Source organism: Plecotus auritus (genome assembly GCF_963455305.1).
Source record: "Plecotus auritus genome assembly, chromosome: 8".
Classification (NCBI taxonomy): Eukaryota; Metazoa; Chordata; class Mammalia; order Chiroptera; family Vespertilionidae; genus Plecotus; species Plecotus auritus.
In genome coordinates this window covers 62,477,801-62,496,600 of record NC_137782.1, presented here as the reverse complement: position 1 = coordinate 62,496,600, position 18,800 = coordinate 62,477,801, and the positions used below count along the sequence as shown (strand labels likewise).

The following is an 18,800-nucleotide window of genomic DNA, read 5'->3' as shown; positions in this document are numbered from 1 at the left end:
CAAAACATTTAATTTCAATGAGTTTATTGTAGCTTCACCCAAAGCTGGGCAGGAGTACTGTTATTTTCTCTTGGACAATTAAGTGCTTTAGTAGAGAGCCACAGTGTGAGGGGTTGCTCTCTGTGCCTCATGCAAGTCCTGCTGGACTCGTAGAGAATGGTGAGGCTGTCAGAACACTGGCTGGTAACCGAAGAGCTGCAAATATCCCTTCAATTTAATGCCCTCTTAGTTAGTATAATGGCTGGGTTGTCCCTCACTGCCACTTGACTCTTTGCTGTCTCCAAGGCTCATTATGACCAGGGATATACAGCCCCACTCTTACCCCTTATGTCCACACCATCATGGAATAGAGCTAGATCCTAGGCACAGCAATGTCCCTTTCTAGTTGGACGACCTTGGGTGAGTCATGTTCCCTCTCTGAGCCTCAGATTCTTCATCTGGATGGCACAGCAACCTTGAGAATGGCTCCAGCCTTTTCTCTCTGCATAGCCTTTCCTCATGGTACAAGAACTGTGACTCTTCAACACTGCAGGCCACTTACCTCTTTACCCACAGGGATTCCCTTAATGAGATGGATCTGGAGTCATCCAGGCCTGGGTCCAAATCCTGGATTCAAATTCATTACCTCTTCCTGGTTGTATGGCTTTATACAAGTCACTTAGCAACTATGAGCTGCACTTTTTTTCTAATAAAAAAATACATATCCCCAGATGCCAGACACTGTTCTAAGACTATTAAGGTTGAATCCTGGATCTACTGCTTGTTAACTGTATGACATTGGGCAAGTCACTTAATCTCTCTAATGTTCAGTTTCTTCATTCTGTTAAATGGGAGTAGTAATTGCATTTTCTTCCAAGGTTTCTGTAAGGAGTAAGTGAAATAACATATGTGAAACACTTGGAACTGTGCCAGGAACATAGCAAGTGCTGATAAATGTTGGCTGTTATTATGGTTACTCATCTCATTGAAACTTTACAACCCACTCTGGGAAGAAATCTGACTTTCCTCACTTCTAAACTAAGGATACTAACACCCACAGCATAGGGTAGTTATGATTATAACAAGTAATATAAGCAGAATAACAATAGCTAATATTTATTGAATACTACAGTGAACCAGATATTATGCTGTATGAGTCAGAAATACTCTTGACAGCAAGAAGCAAAAATCAAAAGTAACGGTGGCACAAATATATGGGGCTTTATCTCACATAAGAAGCCTGGAGGAATCCAGGCTCTTTCTGTCTTTCTGCTGTACCATTCTTATCAAGTCAATACAATATTTCAAGATGGCTGCTGTGCCTCTGTGCATCACATTTCTGTTCCAGACAGAACATAGGGATAAGTGCAAAATGCTGATGAATGCCAGTTGAGCCTGTCTCTTAAAAAACAAACAAAATATTTTTGGCCCAGCCAGCGTGGCTCAGTGGTTGAGTGCCATCTATGAATTAGGAGGTTGATTCTGGTCAGGGCACATGCCTGGGTTGCCCGCTGGATCCAGTCGGGGACGTGCAGGAGGCAGCCGATCAATTATTCTCATCATTGATGTTTTTATCTCTCTCTGTCCCTCCTCTCTGAAATCAATAAAGATATATTTTTAAAAAACCTCTTTTGGTTAAGTAACTTCCACTTGCATATCACGGCCAGAACTCTGTCACCTGCTAGGGAGCCTAGGAAATCAAGCAAGCCTTCATGGCAAGGGAGGTGGTGTTCAGGGAAAACCTCTTCCAGGAGATGATATTTAGGCAGAGACCTGAGGGAGGCATAAGGAACCGGAATTTGGAAGAGGTGGGGGAAGAAAGTTCCTGGCTTTGGTCTCAGTGTCACCTTCTCCTTAATCTGGTTTCTTTTCCTTTTGAAGCAAGACACTGAGTTCAAAAAACACAAGTGGAGCTGTAACTGCTGTTCTCGCAGAGCCAAGGTTCAGTTCAAGCTCTGCCAGGCTCTCGGGAATCCAGGCTCTTAGGTTCTGGAGGAAGCGATGTGAAAAATACAACCACGATATCACATATTGGAAGACGCATGGAGAATCTGGACAATTCCCAGCCTTCAGGGAGGTCTATAGCTAAGGACTGAAGGGCAATGGTCCCTGTGTGCTCTTGGAAGACCCCTCTGTCTGAGTCCTGGAGGCTGGAAGTGGAGGTGAGGGTTTCCGACAGGAGAAGGAGGACCACCACCCAGGTCAAGTTATAAAACAGTACCTGCACCCCAGAAGGATAAAGGTAAACTTAATTTGACTTCTTTTTAAAAAATATATTTTTATTAATTTCCAAGAGGAAGAGAGAGGGAGAGATAGAAACATCAATGATGAGAATCATTGATGGGCTGCCTCCTGCACGCCCCCTACTGGGGATCCAGCCCACAACCCGAGCTTGTATCCTTGACCAGAATCCAACGGGGACCCTTCAGTCCCCAGGCCCATGCTCTAACCCAGCCGTGGGCAAGCTACGGCCCGTGGGCCGGATCCGGCCCGTTCGGCTGTTCTATCCGGCCCATGGAGCCGAAAGAGCGGAGGATTCTCTTGCTCTCCCCTCCGCTCCTTCACCAGCAGCAGTATTAACATGGCAACGTCGGGAAACACGGCCGCAGCTCCTTCTTCTGAGTGGGCGGATTTATATCCGCCCATTCAGTAGAAGGAACAACCTCTCAATCTTCCAGAGGCTCCTTGTAATGCCTGTGGACGCGTCCCCCGACATCACCCTGGGAATGCGTAGACACGTTATCGTGGTAATGTAGGGAGACACGGCCCTGGAGAGCACAGTATCAGAACATTAGCTAAAAAGGAGACCAACAACACTGTTCCCACTGAAGTTGATGTTTTAAAGACCAAAAACCTTTCAACCCAGTCTACATTGCCATCTACATCTACGTCCCGGGCATAATTTGGAAGTTGCACTAAAGAAAATGTTTAATTTACTGTTTACACATTTTGTTCTTTTCTATTTGTTTTAGTTTTAAATTATTTTATTATATTTAAGTTTAATTTGAAAGGCTTTTGTACCTTTCCTTTGTTAGGCAATTTTATTTTGCCTTTGCCATCTTCAATATAAGGTATGTTATTGTGCTATGATTCCTCCATTTTTTGAAGTTTCAAATTATAATAATTAGTGTTTACATTCTTCTTGTTAAAATGTTTGAAATGAATAAAACTATTGAAATAAAAAAAAAAAGACCGTACCCTTTTATGTAATGATGTTTACTTTGAATTTATATTAGTTCACACAAACACTCCATCCATGCTTTTGTTCCGGCCCTCCGGTCCAGTTTAAGAACCCATTGTGGCCCTCGAGTCAAAAAGTTTGCCCACCCCTGCTCTAACCACTGAGCAAACCGGCTAGGGCAGACCTCTTTTTTAGGTGGGGGAGGCACCTCCTCCCAGATCCACGCTCAAGGCCGCCTCTCCGCCCAGTCGCAGCCTAGGCAGTGAGGAGCGATCCTCTCCCACACTAAGCACTTGGTTCCTTGAAAGTGAAAAAACTCGGTGCTCCTGCCCACTAGGTCTCTCGTGCATCCCTAGGGCACCGCCCCCGCGGATTTGTTTGGGCGGCTCGCCCTCCCAGCACCACCCCTGCGATCCTCCTTTGGGTTACGCCTCCTTCCGGCTCTCCTCCTGTCTCGCTTCAGTCTTTTCTCCTGGGCTTCCTTATAGCCCAGCCGCGCCCGAGCTTTCCTCCACCCTTGACTCCTCCTCTGGGCACCGCCTCCCTTTAGCCCCGCCCCCAGCCCCTCCTTTCAAACACTGGCCGGGCTCCCGCTTTGCGAGAGCCTCTACTGTCTCCCACTCTAGCCTCGTGCTCCTCTCTTTTCTGGCACCGTCACCCCCTCAGTCCCAGCCCATCTTCGACGGGTGTGAACGAGCCTCTCTTCTCGCTCCGGCCCCGCCTCCCCAGGTTCCCGCCCCGGCCCCGCCTCCCTCCTCTCCTCGCCGCGGCTCCGGACCTTTCCAAAGCCTCGCTGAGGCGGCGGAGAGCCCAGCGCTTGGGGAGCCGGGCTGTGTCAGCGCGAGGCTGTGGTCTCCTCGAATGTGTGTTGCCTCGTCCTTCCCTGGAGGCAGACAGTGGAGGAGGAGAGGGAGAGCCCGGGGCTAGGGCCCGAGCAGCCGGCGGGCGGACTAGAGGGAAGTCGCTCGGGGCTCCCCCACCCCCGCGCGCGTCGGTGGTACCGGCCGAGGGAAGGGCTCGCGGCTGCGGGGCCCGCGCCGCTGTCAGTGCGGCTAGGCGCGCGCGAGGGGTGCGGGAGCGGGACGGGCAGATCTGAGAGCTGAGGGGGCGGCGGCGGCGGGAGTGACTCCCGCGCGTGTGCTCAACTCTCACGCCGCGGCCGGGCCCGCCTTCTCCCTCCCTTCCGCCCCCGAGTGCGGCGGCACCGCCTTCCGCGCCGCGCGGCTGCCTCTAGACCTCGGCACGGGTGAGTGGGAGCCGAGGGCGTCTCCTTAGGGGTGACGAGGGGGGTGTCCCTTGTTCCTTTTTGGTCGCCCACTTCTTCGCGCGGGCCGCTGCCTATTTTTAGAAACTCTTTTTTTTTGCCATCCTGGGAGTCCCGCGAGCCGGAGTAACTCCTGGCCCCTCCCTCAGCTCCTACCCTCCCGGGCCCGCCGCCCTGGGTCGCCGCCCGGCCCATCCACGCCCGCTCCTGGCCGCCCCGCGTTCCTTGGCCGCTGCCTGCCCGCGGGCCCGGCCTGGGTCCGGGGTCCGGAGTTGGCGGGGTGGGCCCGCGCCCGCTAGGAAGTTGGAGTCTTTTGTGCTCGCGCCCCGCCCCGCAAGGGGAGGCGGGGGAATTAGAGGCCGGCGGGGGAGGCCTCGGGCTGGGTCTGCGGGCTCCCGGCGGCGCGCAGAACTGGACCTGCCTCGCTCCCCACGGGCCCGAGCGCCTCCTCAGCCCCCACTTGTGCGGGTCCTGGGCCCGTGACACACCTTGGGCTTGGAGAGGATCGACAACAGGCCCTCGAGCTGCGGCTGTGTTCCGCACGTAACGCCGCCCCCTTCTCGGCCGAGCCTCAGTTTGCCCCTCGGTGAAATGGGGTAAATATAGAAAGTTGCCTCGAAGGGTGTTTGTAGATTCCGGGAGGGAAACTAATATGTGAGAGAAGCGTTTAATACCAACAGGTACAATTTAATGGACTTGACTCAGGAATTTCACAAGTCTTATTTCAGTTAATGCTCACAGCGGCCTTCCTGGGTTATCCCCAATACACAAGGAGAAATCAAGGTGCAGAGAGGTGAAAGAATTGGCTTCAAATCACAGTTAGTAGCCACCGAAGTGTAAAGCCGGTGCTAGTACCTGTTGTTTATTAGGGTGAGCCATCTGTCAGAGGGGATTTGACGTAACCCTTGGGTGACGCTGTTAAACACGTAGCTCTTTCTCCCTGATTCCTGGGCCAGTGCCACTATTCTATGGATGAAATCCCATTCTGGGGCTACTGGAGGTCCAAGAGAAGGACGTTACTATGGATTTTTCCCCTAGTATTTCCCATTAGAAGTTGATGGATGTAGGAGACTGCAGATCTCAAGCACACTGAGGTTCCCTGGGTTTTTGGCTCAAGGAAAGCTTAAGTCATTATAAACAGTGAGGTCCATCCTCTATTTCGTTTATGGCATGTTCTTTCCTCCAAACCTTGAATATTCTCTATAGTGTTCAGATGTATAATTCCTAGTTGGGGAAGGAGGAGCAGGAAGTGGCTTAAGTCAACTGCTTCAGCTCTCTGCCTTCAAATAGGGTTTTGTTTCTTCTATTTTCAGATAAGACCCAGAGGAGTAAAAGTGAACTAAAATTAACTTTGGCAAGTATTTTAATTTTTCAATGTGTTTGATGGTGGTGTTGGGAGTGTCTAAAAATCAGGCAGGGCAGTTTCTAGGCCAGGTCTTGAGGAGTCTCTTGATGTTTGCATTAGTTCTTTGGAGTCCAGAGGTCTGCTCTGCTCGCCCCTTTCCAATATTCTGGAATTAGGAGTTGTGGTGTGTAGGAACTGGAAGGGGTCTTACAGGTCATCTGGTACAGCTTTTCAGTCTGCCCACCCGCCTTCCCATTTAACCGAACCTTGGAAAGGGGAAGTAAGTCTAAATTCACAGACAGGCCCTGCCGGGTGGCTTAGTTGTTGAGCGCGTCAACCTATGAACCAGGAGGTCACTATTTGAATCCTGGTCAGGGCACATGCACTTAAAAAATAAACAAATAAATAAATTCACAGACTGCCTTAGTGACAGAATCAGAAGTAAAATTCCAAGTCTTCTGCTTCTCAGTCCAGTAGTATTTTTATTTCTACCATACCTTGCTACCTTTTTTATTTTTTAAAAATATATTTCTACTAATTTCAGGGAGGAAGGGAGAAGGGAAGAGCGATAGAAACATCAATGATGAGAGCAAATCATTGATCGGCTGCCTCCTGCACAACCCACACTGAGAATTGGTCCTGCAACCTGGGCATGTGCCCTGACCTGGAAGTGAACTGTGACCTCCTGGTTCATAGGTTGACACTCAACCACTGAGCCACCTGGCTGGGCCCTTGCTACCTTTTGAAAGGGCATTAAATTACTTATGCAGGCCTTAAGACCAGGAATCCTGAGTATATTGAAATCACAAGGAAGTTTAGTCTCAGCCACTCTCCATGCTCAAGTTTAGCATTAGAAGGAGACCAGGTTTTGTGCTCAGATATGCTAGTTCCCATAAGTCACCAATTTTATTGTCTACTACTTTATAATACTCTTCTGTTACCATTATCTGATTTCATTTCTAATCCAGTCCTGTGAGGGAGTTAGCGTTTTTTATAGCTAAGAGCACTGCCTTACATCACTGAATAAAATGGCGAGGACAGGACAGAAACCTCTCCTGGGCAGAGGATTTGATGTAAAATCATCTAAGCCTTTCATTTTGGCTCTCTGAGCCTCAATTTCCTTATCTGTGAACTCTCACAGGGTTGTGTAGGCACTATGAAAAATGTCTATGAAAGTGCATTGTAGTAGCCCTAACCAGTTTGGCTCAGTGGATAGAGCGTCGGCCTGTGGACTCAAGGGTCCCAGATTCGATTCCGGTCAAGGGCATGTACCTTGGTTGCGGCACATCCCCAGTAGGGGGTGTGCAGGAGGCAGCTGATCGATGTTTCTCTCTCACTGATGTTTCTAATTCTCTATCCCTCTCCCTTCCTCTCTGTAAAAAGTCAATAAAATATATTTAAAAAAAAAGAAAGTGCATTGTAGTAGTTGTGAGTAGTAGAAATAGTAGCTAATATTTATTAAGCACTTACCATGTGCCAGTCACTGGACTAAGGACTTTCTGTGGAACATTTAATTCTTGGAGGAACTGTGTGACTTAGATATTATTATTATCCCTGTTTTACAGACGAAGAAACAGGCTTAGAGAGGTTACATGACTTCTCAGAGACAATCTACACTAATAAAAGAGAAATATGCAAATTGACCATACCTCTGTGATGCCCACCAGCCAGTCAGGAGTGAGTATGCAAATCAACCCAAATGATGGGTTAATTTGCATATGCAGGCACGGAGCAGCCAGGTGGGGCAGGATGCCTGCTATGAAAGGGAGGGCGGGGGGCGGAGGGAGCTATAGGAGCAGCGCTCTGGCCGGAGTGAAGACTGAAGGCTCCAGCCGGAGTGAACACTGGAGGCTCTGGCTGGAACGAACACGGCTGGAGTGAAGGCCTGGGTCCCGGGTGCTGGAGGAAAACCAGGGCCAGCAGCCAGGGGAAGGAAGGCCTATTCTTGCACGAATCTTCGTGCAATGGGCCTCTAGTATAACTTTAAAGCTGGTGTGCTTTATTTTGTGAAAATATAATTAAGATAGAATTTACCATTTCTACATGTATAGTTCTGTGCATTAAGTACATTTACATTGTAGTGCAACCATCACCACCATCCATTTAGAATTTTTTTGTCTTCCTCAATTGAAACTGTACCTATTAAATACTAACTCCCTATTCCTCCCTTCCCCCAGCTCCTGGCAACCACCAGTCCATTTTCTGTGTTTATGAATTTGACTGCTCTAGGTATCTCATATAAGTAGAATAATACAATATTTGTCCTTTTGTGATTGGCAAAGTTGGTACTTTTAGTGCTTCCCTTAACCTTAGGGTGCTCTGTAAATACAAAATGATTACTAGTCTGAATTTACAGTAGAATGTGGCATGCAGCCCCAGAGCAGGAACCCAGGCCTGGTTGTACCTCTGGTTAACTTCCTTTTCCCCGAACTCTGTGAATTTCCCTATTACTGAAGTGTTTTTCGAGATTTCTACTCACCCCTTCTGTATCTTCCAAAGAGACCTCTTACCCTTGAAATAGAACCAAGAGGACCCTTGCCTTGTTTGCATCTGCCTTTCTGACTATCAGGTTTGGGCATATGGAGCTTCAGTGATCATGAATAGCAGTGCTATGACAGCAGTTCAGATCAGAACTACTCAGGACAAGTAAATGGATTATCTTGATGAAATGCTCCCTCTTTGCACTCTCCTTTTTCCATAAAGGCACACAAGAGGGATTAGCTTTTGGGGTTTTCTAGATGGTGTTTATGGATCCTCATTGCTTACAGGTGGTTAAGATAGAGTTAAATGCCATATTTAGCCTCTCAAAATTCTCTGTTTCTGTGCCTTTACTTGGGTTGGGATGTGGTATTTATGTTTGAGATGAGTAGTTGGAATTTTGTCCTGATACCAGCAGGGAAGGGGTGTGTTCCAGAGATGGGTAATAGGGCAATACACAGATCTGAGCATGTTGCTCTTTCCTTAAAAAAATCTGATGGCCCAACATTTCCTCCATATTGAAGTCCAAACCCCTAAGTGTGATAATGAAGTCAGAGTGTTCTGACTTGTTTATTGGATAGCATCTTGTATTTCAGGGGCTTTAAAGTCATGTAGGCCAGGTAGCCACCTGGCCAACATTTGGATTGGCTACCTGTTGAGATTCTCTTTCATTGGGCACCTCATTCTTGGAAAGATTTTCATTTACTGAACTATTGTTAAGCATGCTATGGGTAGTACTAAGCGTAGAGATTTGGGTATATACAGCCTGGTGGGGAAGACATACAGGCAAGAAAACAGGCAGTGTGACAAGTATTTTGACAGGGACAAGCACCATGAAAGCTTGGAGGAGTGACAAATAACTCAGCCTTGGAGGGTCAGGGAAGGCTTCCTCAGAGAAGTTGGCTAAGCCTACACCTCAGGAAAAGAGATTGGGGAGTCAAGGAGGAGACATAAGACTGTTGTAGGCAGAAGGAATAGCAAGTCTAGAGATGGTAGAGGTAATAGATGAGACTTATGGCCCCTTTAGCTACCAGGTATTGTTCTAAGCATTTAACACGTGTTAGTTCATTTCTTCTCATACCTTGAGAGGTACAGTATCTATTATGTAGGTAAAGAAACAGACCCTGGGGTTAAATAAGTTTCTCAAGGTTCCTGGGTGGAGCATAAGGCATGAAATGGGTGGATGTGACAAGAGATGAGACTAGCAAGATAGGCAGAGCAGAGGCCAAGTTATGAAAGGGCCTTGTAGCCTGGGTTGAGGAGTTTGGACTTTATTTCAAGGTGAGGGGGCCATGGTCCTCAGTGCATTTAGAAAGATAACTTTAGCTACCTATTTGGGGAGTGGATTTGAGGGATAGAGCACCATAGTCAAGGAGACCAGTCTAGGCTGTTGCAGTAAGAGGTGATGGTGTTTCAAATGAAGATAATGGATGTGTATGTGGCGGCAGGGAGAGAAGGTTGTAGGAAGAAAATGGAATTGAGCAATGAGAATCAAAGATTGTTGGTGTGGATGGTAAGGAAGAGATCAAGGATGACTTCTAGATTTTTACTTGGTGAAGCCATATAGATGGGAATACTATTTATTGAGGTGAGGACACAGGAGAAGGAGCACATAAGAGAGGGGGGAGGTTTCTCATGCAGGGTCTTCTTACTGCTGATCCTAGTTCTTTGTGGGGATGGCCAGGAGAGCAGAAGTGAGGCAGCAAATCTGGTAACTACTGGATAACGATCCCTGGATAAACTGGATGTAAACACTAGTTTTGGAAGAATGGAAATATTGGATCCTAGACATCCAGGCACTGCACAGCTCTGAAGACTGCTATGGTTAAGCCAAGGAAACCTTACGTTTTCTCAAGACAGTTTCATTTGGCACTGTTCTCCATGTACTAGTGTGTACCTCTCTAAGTCAACTCTGTTTACTGTCTGCTAGGCACTGGGAAAACAAAGACCAGTAAAACATAGCTTTACTGGTGTTTTGAGGATCTCACATTCAGAAGGGCTCAGGGTTCAGTAGCTTAGATACAGTGGTGGTGGGAGAGAGTGGGGTGGGCAGGGCAGGATGGGGAAGGACTAGGAGGGATTTCATTAGGGACAAGAGTCAGGAGATCCTGCTCTGTGCTCCAGTCTTTTTGTCAGGTGGCAAAGATCCAGGCTTATTCATTTGAATAATGATAGAAAAGAATTAAGATGACTCCAAGGGTCCCTTCTAGCAATAACATTTTATGATTCTAGATGATGATTTAGACAAAATATCTGTTGGGGAGGAATTTTTTTCTTCTTCTCTCTCACTCCCCTCCCCTTCTCTCTTCTCTTTCCTTCCTTTTTCCTCTTTTTTCTTAGGCTATGGTAGGGGGGTAAGGGTGGAGATAGGAGGGTTTTCACATGAGTGTCTATAAAAGCCTAGTTTTATTCAATTTTAGATTCATGTATAAAATGTACAACTGGAAGGGAGACGATGGCAGCAGTAATGTTAGGATGCTGTCTTGCAGCTGCCCACTGTCTACTGTAAGGAAAGTTTCAGATCTGTGATGTGGTGTAGCTCACAGACTCTTAGGACTAGAGAGAGAGGGGCAGTGAGATAGATGGTGAGCCTAGCCATGAGCCTAAGGATCATTTGACCTGGTCCCTGCTGCTAACTCAGTGTGTGGGCTTGGCAAAGCCCCCTTTCTTCTTTGGCCTGTTTCCTCATAAAATAATCTGGGAGGCTGGGGATAGAAAAGGATTGGAAGTTTCTCTCTAGTCACATTCCCCTCCTCACTCAAGTGAATAATAGAGTCAGGCATCTGCCAAGTGTCATTCTTATCTTTTCTGACTTGTTTTGATAGCCCTTCCTTTTCCTTCTGCGTTTTAGTATCTTTCTGTCACTTCATAATGGCCTTCTTGTGAATAAATGTGCTGTATCTCCTGAAAGGAGGGTAAGAAGGATGGGATATTATCCCTAGTCTGCATCCCCAGAGAGCCATATAGGCTGTCCACTGCACCCTGTTCTCTATGCTGGGGCAGGGGTAGAGAGTTTGTGGTTGACTACTCAGATTTTCTGAGGCTCAAACACATGTATTTGGAGTGCTTCACTGACCAAGGTGCAAATCTGGCCATCCTCCCAATATGCCCAGTGCAGTTCCAATGGGGGAAGTAGCATTCAGTGGGCTTTTGATGCTTGCCAGACTCACATTAATTGTAATTACTTAATACTCTCTAGGATCTCAGTCTTTCTGTCTGTAAAACAAGGAGGTTGGACTAGATAATCCTGAATAATATTTTTACCTCTTAACAGTCTAAATTTTTGGTTTTATGGAAGTGGCTTAAGAATTCATCACTGGAAGGAGAAAGGGCTTTGCTAGAGCATTGATAATACTCAGAGGGTTAAATTCTGGGTTCACAGATACCTTTCACTATATCAACTGATGGATATTGCTTTTTAGAATGGACAGATTGCTGAAAAATAGCTTGTGAGATGAATTTATCAAATTGTCTGCTGAGTTCCGTTATAAACTTGGAGCTGTTGTCCCATGGGACGAACTTGGAGTCCATGACTGTAAAAAAAAACAAACATTTAAATATGTAGCAAACTGTTTAAAATCAGATAATAAAGGGAAAGTAAAAAACACTAATAGAGATTCACAAACACTAAGTCAGGACTGGAGAAACACTAGACCAGAAATTTGCATTTCCTTGGAGTTTTAGCTTTATGAGGTAGATATCTCTAAATGAGCTTACCTGGCCTTTGAAATGCCATCTGTAGAGACTGAATACTAGTTCTGTTTGTCAAGGTAAGAATCATTGCTTTATTTAAAGGCCAGGTTTAGAAACTTTATGTTATTGGCTAGGTTTCCTTCATTCTAGAGGCATTTATCTGGTATTTAGCTGTCTCCTGTTTATTTGTTTTATTAAGAATTTCACTAAGCCTAGTGAAAGGTACTGTTTGCATGATGTTTGTTTGTTTGTTTGTTTGTCTAGTTTCCTTTGTAATTCTTTGTGTTAGTGAGAAAGCAAGCTCAGCAGTAGATTTAAAAGTATAATTTCCATAACTCATTGTTTCTCTAGGTCTGGGTTTTTTTTCTGGAAGGTATGATCATGTTGCACTGAGAAATCAAATGTTGTTCCCTGCTTTCATAGACCATTTTAAAGCTTTGGGACTTTGTTCTTGCAGATAGCTATAAGCTGGCACTGAGGAACGGTACTATCAGTACAATAATGATAGCTATGCCTTAATCAGTTGAACACAATATCTTTTTTTCAGACCTTAAAGGCTCATCCTAAATTGATTTTCACATCAATTACTAAAATTAGGGTTTTAGGTAGAGTTATCATGCTAAGTAGTTTGCCTAGCTGTTATAACATGATTATGCTTAGAAGTCCAACTGCTTTCCATTCCTAAGCTTAATCATTTATCCCAGGAATTTGGAGTACCTACTATGTGTTCTCCTTAGGGAGAACATAAAAATTAAGCAAGATATGATTGCTGCCCACAAATTATTTTCAGTCTTGAGAGAGAGACAGGTAAGTACAAGAGATCCAAGCTGCTTCCTAACCCTGCTGCCCTGGCTCAGATATTTGGGTTGAAGGTTTAGACTGGAAATAGCAAAATTGATGGATATATGACTATGCAAGGAGACCTGTTTGAATTTTGACTATATTGTTTAGATTTATTTTTGGCTTTCCCTCCCCCACTTCCTCTGCCTGTTATCTAGATATTTACTAGCATCCTCTTGCTGAGGTGTCCAATATCCAGTGTGTAAAGTCAAGAATGTTAGGGTAGGGGACAACATTCAGGTTTGGATGTTCAAACATTTGCCTAGTGCTTTCACTATTCTCAGTTCTCTGGCTGAATTACAGAAATATTTAATGTTATCTAGCTTTTTATTTGGGAATGAAGAAAATTAAATTTCTGTGGAATCATTTTAAGTTTTATAATGTTCATTATATTTCAGTTTAAAAATAAAATAACTATTTTACTTACACGTGGAATTATATGAGGTATAGTTTCAAATTATATGAGGTATAGTATTTGATCAATTTGTGACTTATCAATTATGATTAAATTGTGGTTCTTAAATTTTTGTTGTTGTTAATCCTCCCCCATGGATATTTCCTATTTATTTATATGAGAGAGAGAGAGACATTGATGTGAAAGAGCTACATCAATTGGTTGCTTCCTGCACGTACCCTGCCAGGGCCCGGATCAAACCTGCAAACCAGGTACATTTCCTTGACTGGGAATCGAACCCGAGACTCTTCTGTCCTTGGGCTGACAGTATAACCACTGAGCAACACCAGCCAGGACTATATTGTGGTTCTTTTTTTGTTTTTTAAATATATTTTATTGATTTCAGAGAGGGAGAGATAGAAACATCAATGATGAGAGAGAATCATTGATTGGCTGCCTCCTGCATGCCCCCTACTGGGGATCAAGCCCACAACCCGGGCATGTGCCCTTGACTGGAATCAAACCCGAGACCCTTCAGTTCGCAGCCCAAAGCTCTGTCTACTGAGCCAAACCAACTAGGGCTAAATTGTGGTTCTTGAAGCCCATTCCTATGGTCTTTGCTAGCCTTCTTTGAACACGTCACAGCATGGAGCTCTAGGAAGTTGAGGGACCGTTGAGCTTACCCTAATCTTTAAAGGTTCTTTCTCTTCCCTTGTCTCTACCCTCAAAAAAGAAAAGTTAATTTGGGATGCTGTATTGTGTTCATGCTTTCTTCCAACAATTTAGGATTGCCTGTGAGGTCTAGAAAAAAAGGGACTAATGCCTGTTCATCCTCAAAGGTTGGGTACAAAATTGAAATAAATTGGCCAAAATGTATGGAGCCCACTGAGTGCCTTCCTTTGTGCTCTGAAGGATATGCTAGTAAATGTCTTAGCATACTCATACCTTCAGGGAACCTATGGACTTTGAGGAGATTAGATAACCATGAAGATGTGGCTCACAGTAAGGCATTTGGTGTAGAGGGCTTGGTTCGGAAGCCTAAGGTCTACTCTTATTCCCTGGAACTAATTTGGCCAGGTAAACTGGATTTTCTCATCTATAAAATGGGACTAATAGTCTGTATCTTGCTTTTTGCACAATGTTATTGTGAGGAGCAAGTTAATAAGGTTACTAAAACTGTATTATAAAATCAGATGATGTAATTTATATGTGAAGAATCCATGAGTCATTTGTCAAAGGTAATAGGTAAATGGCAGATTTTTCCATAGGAGAGCTTTCTGGGCTGGAGTGATGTGAAGAGTGGTCTGAACCAGCCTCTAGGACTGAAAGAAAGAATGATGGAAGCATTTAGACACGGCAGTGTTGGAGCAAAAGACTGGAGGCAAACTGTTTAGGGGGAGCAGTGAGTGAGTGTTCTCCGACCTCATACTCAGTGATAGGGTAGTTAGGTGTATGTTCAGCTTTAGTTATTTGCAAAGGCATACCAGATTACACTCTTATCAGCGGTGTGTAAGAGAATTCCTGTTGCTCAATGTCCTTGTCAACACTTAGCATTGTCTGTCTTTTTTCATTTTAAGCCATTCTGGTTAGTGTATAGTTATAGAAGTGATTTTAAAGAACCATAATATGCCCTAACCAGTTTGGCTCAGTGGATAGAGCGTCGGCCTGCGGACTCAAGGTCCCAGGTTCGATTCCGGTCAAGGGCATGTACCTTGGTTGCGGGCACATCCCCAGTAGGGAGTGTGCAGGAGGCAGCTGATCGATGTTTCTCTCTCATCGATGTTTCTAACTCTCTATCCCGCTCCCTTCCTCTCTGTAAAAAATCAATAAAATATATTTAAAAAAAAAAAAAAATAAAAAAAAATAAAGAACCATAATATGAATTCTCAGGTAGCAGTACAATAAAGGAGTAAAGTGATTGGCGAGTTCAGAGAGGAAGGGATTGCTTCATTTGTTGGGATATGGTGCCCAGGGAACATTTATGGAGGAGTGAGTATTTGAGCTGGGCCTTGTAGGATTAGCATAGTGACTGTATATTATCCAGGCCATTCAAATTTCTAATATTTTGCCTAGACTTGAGCTCTTAAATTATGAAACACCAATATTTCTGTGTCTGGACTATATCTTCTGGACTACCTAGAAGCAATACCCAGATATCTTTTCTTAGTTGCTGTGCTTCTCTCCTACCTTCCCTTTTTTCCAGAAGGTATGTACACAGGAGATTTAGATTGCAGAGATGGAGAGAGGACATTCTGTGCAATAGGAACAACTGAGCAAAAACACAAATGTTTTTTTTGTGACTAGATGATATATTCCTGCTAATGAGTAGGGGGGAGTATGTGATCCATACTTTAAGGGCGGGTGATGCCTTCTCATAGCCTCTTGGAGCAGGTGGAAAAGGTCATACTGTTCCCAAGCCAATTTGTATTTAAACTGGATAGAATTTGAGAATAAGTTTGCCTATAATTACATCATTTCAGGGAAGAAATTAATCCAGCAAACAGTCATACTTGAAGTGTGTCAAAAGAGAGTTTGTCTTCTTTTAAAATGAAAGGGAAGGTAGGAAATGCCAAGACCTAAAGAGCTTAGTCTTTCAGAGCTCATCTATTACATGTGTATTTGCTCAGGGAAAAATTGTCATTTCTTTGTCAGCTTTTACCCTGCCGGGTGGACTCTAGCAGGATGTTTATTTTCTGTAGTTTTACCAAATCATTTTGAAGGCTGGCATGAATATTGATCATGTCTTAGAGCCTTACTCCTTTGTTCTGTCAGCAAATATTAGAAAATGTACCTTAAATTACCTGGTTGGGGGAAATAAGGTGGCCCTGTCTGCTCCCAGAGAGCATCACTTTCATGTTAAACATTAGTCAGTGCCTCATCCTCTGTCAGGGCCTGGGGTATTTGTCAGGAAAGACCGGCAGCGGTGTGTGTGTGGGGGGGTGGGTGTGTTAGAGCTGCCATTCACCAGAGCGTATCTAGGCTTTCTGTTGAGGACACTAGTCAAGTACTTGATTAAAAATGTGTCCTAGGTTCTACACCTAACTGCCTTTCATATTAATAACTAGAGGCCTGGTGCACGAGTGGCTGGGGGGCGGGGCCGCCGCCATATTTGTCCTGATAATTTGCATATTCCCTCCTGATTGGCTGGTGGGCATCATGGAGGTATAGTCAATTTACATATTTCTCTTTTATTAGATTATTATATAGGATAGCTACCATGAATTGAGTGCCTACTCTGTCAAGATAGCATAGTTAGTACCTTGTGTTCATACTAATAGAGCTGATTCATACTGAAGGTTACTATATTATATATACATTTTATATAAAATATATTATGTCTATAAATTTATAAGTATATTTATATATAAAACTCTTTTTTAAAAAAATATATTTTATTGATTTTTTTTACAGAGAGGAAGGGAGAGGAATAGAGAGTTAGAAACATCAATGAGAGAGAAACACCAATCAGCTGCCTCCTGCACACCTCCCAGTGGTGATGTGCCCGCAACCAAGGTACATGCCCTTGACCGGAATCAAACCTGGGACCTTTCAGTCCGCAGGCCGATGCTCTATCCACTGAGCCAAACCAGTCAGGGCTATATATAAAACTCTTATATATTATATAAATCTTTATATTTATTCTCACCTCAACCCTAAGAATTAGATTCTGTTGATCCTTACCATATAGATAGGGAACTAAGAAATAAGGAAGTTAAGAAATATGCCCATAGTCACACAGCTAGTAAATGGAATTGCTAGGATTTGAACCTAACCAATTCTTCTTTATTTTTAATAGGGAAAATTTCAAACATATGTAAAGTAGTCAGAATAGGTTAATGAAGCATCACTCAGTTTCAACAGTTATAAGTTCACAAACTTACTTCATTTATACCCTGACCTCCTTCTCATCCTGTGCTTTGAAGAAAATCTCAGCCATCACTTTATCTTTAAACTAGAGTCCTGGTGCACTAAGCCTCTCCCTCAGCCCGGCCTGTGCCCTCTCACAGTCTGGGAGCCGTCAGTTGGACATCCTTAGTGCTGCCGCGGAGGTGGAAGCCTGTGCTTGCCAGCCGTGAGCCCTGCTTCTGGCTGAGTGGCGCTCCTGGGTTGAGCATCTGCCCTCTGGTGGTTAGTGTGCATCATAGCGACCAGTCGCTCAGTCATTCTGCCATCGGTCAATTTGCATATTAGCCTTTTATTTTATAGGATATTTCCTACTATATTTCTAAAAGATGACTAAAAAGCATAATCACAATGCCATGATCATACCTTACGAAATTTAACAATTCCATAATACCATCAAAATCCAGATTGTATTCAAATTTCCAGTTGTCTCATAAATGTCACACTCTTCCTATCTAATAAAAGAGTGATATGCAAATTAACCATCATTCCGCTACACCCACCAGCCACGCCCACCAGCCAATCAGGAGAGAATATGCAAATAAACCCAACCAAGATGGCTACAGCCACAGAGAGCAGGAGGAAGGCTTGGGTTTCCCCAGCAATGGAGGAAGCCAAGCTTTCCGCCTGCCCTTGCCGGCCTAGGCCTCCACTCAAGGCTACAAAGTTTCAATGATAGAAGATACATAAACCCAAACAGAAATGGCGGCAGCCACAGAGCTGGAAAGAGCAGGAGGCTAGGGTTGCCCCCGGCGATGGAGGAAGCCAAGCTTTCCGCACACCCTGGCCGGCCCAGGCCTCCGCTTAAGGCTACAAAGTGTCAATTATAGAAGATACATAAATCCCAAGAGAAATGGCTGCCGCCTCGGAGCAAGTAGAAGGCTTGGCTTCGCTCCAGGCTACAAAGTTTCAATTGTAGAAGATAAATAAACCCCAGATACCAGGGCCTCAGCTTGGGTCGCCAGGGGCCGTGGCTGGCCTGCAAACCACCACAGGCCCCTCACCCAGGCCGCCCCACACCCCAAGGGAACCCCCACCCTGATCCGGGACACCCTTCAGGGCAAACCAGCTAGCCCCCACCCGTGCACCAGGCCTCTATCCTATCTAATAAAAGAGTAATATGCAGATTGACCATCACTCCAACACACAAGATGGCTGCCCCCATGTGGACACAAGATGGCCACCACAAGATGGCCAGCAGGGGAGGGCAGTTGGGAGGGACCAGGCCTGCAAGGTAGGGCAGTTGTGGGTGATCAAGCCTGCAGGGGAGGGCAGTTTGGGGGGACCAGGCCTGCAGGGGAGGGCAGTTAGGGGTGACCAGGCCTGCAGGGGAGGGCAGTTAGGGGCAAACAGGCTGGCAGGGGAGTGGTTAGGGGGTGATCAGGCTGGCAGGCAGAAGCAGTTAGGGCAATCAGGAAGGCAGGCAGGCGAGCAGTTGGGAGCCAGCAGTCCTGGATTGTGATAGGGATGTCCGACTGCCCGTTTAGGCCCGATCCCCATCGGGCCTAAACGGGCAGTCGGACATCCCTTGATGGGTCCCAGATTGGAGAGGATGCAGGCTGGGCTGAGGGACACCCCCCCCCCATGCACGAATTTTGTGCACCGGGCCTCTAGTATTTTTATAGTTTGTTTGATTAGGATTCATGTAAACTTTACACACGTAATTGGTTGTTAGAGCTTTTAAATCTCTTTTAATTTATAAGTTTATTTTTTTCCTTTTATT

The 18,800-nt window shown here is 45.1% G+C and overlaps 1 protein-coding gene across 4 annotated transcripts in view; it reads left to right on the top strand.

Moving 5' to 3' along the window:
• The first annotated feature begins 4,185 nt into the window (after positions 1-4,185).
• The window catches only part of RALY (RALY heterogeneous nuclear ribonucleoprotein), a 99,680-nt gene continuing 85,065 nt past the window's right edge, over positions 4,186-18,800 (top strand). For 2 of the 4 annotated variants that reach the window (XM_080684721.1, XM_080684720.1), the window contains exon 1: positions 4,206-4,406. The gene's annotated coding sequence lies outside the window, so the exon portion shown is untranslated. Of the gene's footprint in view, positions 4,407-5,737; positions 5,779-18,800 lie in introns of all 4 variants that reach the window. The other 2 variants (XM_080684722.1, XM_080684719.1) reach the window with 2 other exon arrangements.